This window comes from Zophobas morio, unplaced genomic scaffold, assembly GCF_036711695.1.
Source record: "Zophobas morio isolate AGI-343-1 ecotype UQ-CSIRO unplaced genomic scaffold, CSIRO_AGI_Zmor_V1 ptg000179l, whole genome shotgun sequence".
In the NCBI taxonomy this organism is placed as follows: Eukaryota; Metazoa; Arthropoda; class Insecta; order Coleoptera; family Tenebrionidae; genus Zophobas; species Zophobas morio.
In genome coordinates this window covers 318,159-322,647 of record NW_026972283.1, presented here as the reverse complement: position 1 = coordinate 322,647, position 4,489 = coordinate 318,159, and the positions used below count along the sequence as shown (strand labels likewise).

The 4,489-nt window shown below is 30.1% G+C and overlaps 1 long non-coding RNA gene across 1 annotated transcript; it reads left to right on the top strand.

Moving 5' to 3' along the window:
• Window positions 1-902: 902 nt before the first annotated feature.
• LOC135145740 (uncharacterized) lies at window positions 903-1,325 on the top strand. The gene is made up of 3 exons (XR_010283549.1): window positions 903-979; window positions 1,038-1,137; window positions 1,187-1,325. It is a non-coding gene; the product is annotated as an uncharacterized LOC135145740 (long non-coding RNA).
• The last annotated feature ends 3,164 nt before the right edge of the window (window positions 1,326-4,489 follow it).

Below are 4,489 nucleotides of genomic sequence, written 5' to 3'. Positions count from 1 at the left end.
CGCGACGTATAAGGCTGTAGTAGCAAGTTTTTTTATGTGTAACTCATGTTCTTTAACGATTCTCATACTGTTAAGTCTTTTGAATCTTTTGAAAGTATAGTAGAAGCATTAAGTTTTGATAATAAAAGGTCTTATCTATGATTTTGAACATATATCTCGTTTCTTTTGTGGAACTTTTTTTACGTTTAGCACCAGAGTGGAGCTGACTCGGATAATTTCCGCAGGTTACCCTTTCTTGAAAATTATTGAAAGCTTTAAACTTAATTTATCGAAATATAAGGATAACTTAAAGGTAGATTTTTTTTTCTATTGTATAAAAAATTTTGTGTTAATAAGTTTACCCTTTGATTCTCTACAATTTACTAATTAGCAAACTTTATTAATCCACATTTGCTGTTTATATACATCAACTTTAAAGTTTGTTTTACCAGAGCATATTTAAGAAAATAAACATATTTCTAGAGGAACACCTACTTGGATTGTGTTGCTTTTGCTTATGAATATTATATTGATAACGAGAAACTAGAGAGGCGTGAAGCTGAGAAATTTGTTATTGTTCTTTGCAAGACCATAGTTGTATCAGTACGTTCTGGTGTTGAAAATTGCTCCCTTAAAGGTTAAACACTGAGCCTTATTTGTTTACTAGAACTTAAATTCTTGTATACGACTTATAACAATAGAACTTTTATAACGAACTTTTGTTATGTGCATCTTTATAACTTTCTGCTACTAAAATCATTATTTGTTTTCTTTTGTAACATTTTATTTTAAAAGTTATTTATATTATAATTCGTCTCATACTTTGTTATTGCACAAAATTCAAGTGTATATAAATTAGAATCTAAATTTAATTTTTTTTTATTTACCAAGCAGCTTATTTTTTCCCCCTTAAACGCGTTTTCTTATAGACTCCTTTATTGTTGAAGAACACAAAAAAGTGTTTTCTTTACTTTTACGTTCTTTACACTCCAGTAATTTGGTCAGTAGGGGTTACAATTTATTTATAATTATAATAATGGTTAATTAATTCATATAAGGTTTGCGTAGATAGGTCAAGCCGGGTAACTTTGTATCTATTATTTACATACGTTTGGCTCACCTCGTACACAGCCTCAAGTTTAACGGAACTTATTAATGGTTTGTGGTTTTTTAATTCAATTTTCGAAAGATTTTATTTTTTTTTAAGGTCTTCTGAAGAAACTTTTCGAGATTGCAGTGATTTTCTCGGAAACTGAGTCTACTTTAAATTTTTTTCAAAGTGGTGTAAAGGGAAGTATACCTCACTTTTCAAGCGAAATTAGCGATCTCATTTCTCTTCACTTTGTCCAAATCATCTCACTTTTTCGAAAATTTGATTGTGACTTTGAGGCACTGACTTGGAAAAAGTATTGCTTTAGTATCCCTTCAGCTTTGCTTATATTCTTTTTTTATTTTCGAAAAGTGTTTATATTTCTGGTTTTGGCTGCCGTTTGATTTCTTCTTTTGCAATTCTTTTCTTTTATCACATTTGAATTAAATAATTCTATTTTAAATTTATGACTCGATTATTAAAATAATAAACCTTTTCACGAAACTTTTGCATTTTATAAAAAATTTTTACTAATTTTATTTTTTTTACTTCTTTTGTGATAAATAAGTTTTTTTTTAAGCAAATTATTTCCATGTTTTGCTTATTTACTTATATGAGCCACTTATTAGAAACCCTTCTTTCTTTTTCTTATTTTTTTTAAAAACTTCTTTTATGAATTTTAAAGCATTAAGATCTGTCATAATAAAGATGTCCCGTCAAATTAATTTTGGAGGAAATGTTTTACTGCTTAATAGAAAGAGATGTGAACAATGCAAATATCAGGTTTTCAGCTAAGGAGCTTTCGGTCAAGCGAGATCTCATTATTGTTTTTGTCAAGTTCGATAGTGCCAACGGTGCTCCTATTCACGCACGATTACGAGGAAAAAAATAAAGTTATTGGTCTGAAATTGATGCATCATCTTCTAAGCCAAATTTCCAGAGAAACGCTTCTCTTTTGCAATTATAAAGAAGTTTTTTTAAAGGTGAGCCGTTAATTTTTATTTATTATATATTTTTTGATGCACTCGAAAAGATTTTCACGGAATTTATTGGCTTTGCTAATTCCGAGCTTGTAAGTTGGCTTCTAAAATGTTTGTATCGTTTCTTTTATGTTATGGATCCCAAGCCTTGCATGAATTTTAATATTAATCACAGTATGTTTTTTTTTTTCACTTTTTTTTTGTATTATATTTTTAAATAATTAAAGCTGATTTAAAGCAATGCGGAAAGTATAAAATTGCAGGAGATTTGGATGTTATTTTTGGCAAACTCCTTAATGAAATGATTTATGAAAATAATTTAGCATTACGCGCAGTTTAATCTTATTTTATTTTTCTTATATTTTTATATATTCACTATTTTGGGTGAGGAAAGGCTTACATTAACGAATTTTCTCCTTTAATTCTGCTGTTGGGCACACTTTGTACGCGCCATTTAGATGTAATTTTATTTCGTAGGCGAGTTTATTGCTGAATGTCACTCACGCTATTTATAGAATTTAGTAAAAGTTATTTGCAAACATTTTGAGCAATTTGCAGTGTCCACCATATTTGGAGCGCTTGATTCTCTAAATGTAGTTATCAATGTTTGCAGTATTCGGTATTCATATATATTAGAAAAAGTTAATTACTAAATCTTAATCTTTTTTAAATAAAAAAATAAGTTAATATATGAAATCTTTACACTTTTTTAGTCTCAGAGTGTACGCTAAGGAAATATTTGTAAGTTTACTAAGAATAAATGTATTGCCCGCCGTAGAAAAAGAGGTTCTGCCTTGCCGCTCGTTTACTTTTAACATAGTCTTTACTTTTTTTTTAATTACTCAAGACTGAGAAAGAAATAACTCTCGCCGTATTAAGAATTTGTAAAACTTTACAAGAAAATTACTTGAACTTTACTTCCGTAAGAAGTACCTTGTTGTATTTTTGTATAAATCTTAATTAATTTTTTTGCAGCCCACAGAAGGTCTGACTATTGAAGACTTTTCTTCCTCGCTTGCAAAAATTATAATAAATGAATTATTTTAAAAAAAAATTGCAAGTCTTTTTATAAACCCCATTAGCCCTAATGAGAATGCTGTATTTTTGCTCGTGGATTGCCATTTTTTTTTAGTGCTGGTTGCTCCTGAGTTTATGCCCTACAATGGTTGCACCGTTTCCGCTTTATTTGCTTTGGCACGAGCGGGTTTTCCTTCGTGTTATTTTCTCTTTGCTTTGTTTAAATACCAACAAGTCTTTGCGATATTTAGTCATTAACTGCTCCGCTTCATTTAAGTATTTTCGTTTTTCTGAACCGCTTAACCCCCGCCATTCGTTTATAGCCAGAGCCTGTAGCTCGCTTTTCTAAGAGCGCAGGGTTTATTTTAGTTATAGAGGGGCAGTAAAATTATTAGACACACAGTGGTATTTTATATTAGTAAAGTAACACATAAACTGTTAAAAATCAAGCTTTTTTAGAAGAATATATTAAGGGAGAAACGAATTATGGCTTTTGCTAATAAACATAAACACTATCGTACTAAGTCAGTACATATACTGAAAGAAATATGAGATCATTTTGCTTACTGGCATAAAGGGGAAAGTAGCTTGAATTGTATTTCTAAAAGTCATGTAAGCATCGGCAGGCTTAATTAAAAGTTTTGTTTCTCCATTGCTGAAGTTCTTTTTTGTTTTTAACTGCTCACTTAATGACAACTCTTTGGTTTTTAAGTTTAAGCTTTTCTTGTTTCTAGATATATTGCGAAATTTGTTCATGATACTGCCGCTCTTTTTATTCTTTTTACCACTGCCTGCCTTTGCGAACTTCATTAATTTAATAACTTCATCTTGTTTAGAGGGCCCTGTGTTTAATAACAGTAGATAGGTCGAGGATGTAGGTATATGTTGGTACATATATTATTTACCTGTGCAGCAGATATCGCAGTAAAATTTATACCCATTGCCAGCTACCGTTCCAAGTTTCTTATACATACTTCTTGTAAATCCACAACATTTAGCATGAACCCAAGTTATACAGTTTTCGCACTGCAACATATAAGGTGTGTCATCCTCGTACCTTTTGTTTGAACTAGGAAGTTAACACATTGGAATTATTATGGAAAAATACCACAACCTCTCGTTACATACAGGGCAGGACATAATTTTTTTAAGTTTATCTTTTTTCTTATTACCTTTCAGGTATCAGTCCTGCTTTTTACACAGATAACATTTAAAAAAATTACTTCGTTATAATTAAATAATATATTTATTAGTTACGGTGTAATATAAGAGGCCTCCTTTATTTATAAAACTTTATAATGAGTTTTGCGAATTTATAAAGAGCTCCCTCCTGTCTTTTATTACGTGTGTAGATGGTCTTTGTCTTTTAATATTTGCAAATACTTTGCTATCTTTAATATTGATTGCTTAGTTAACCTATATA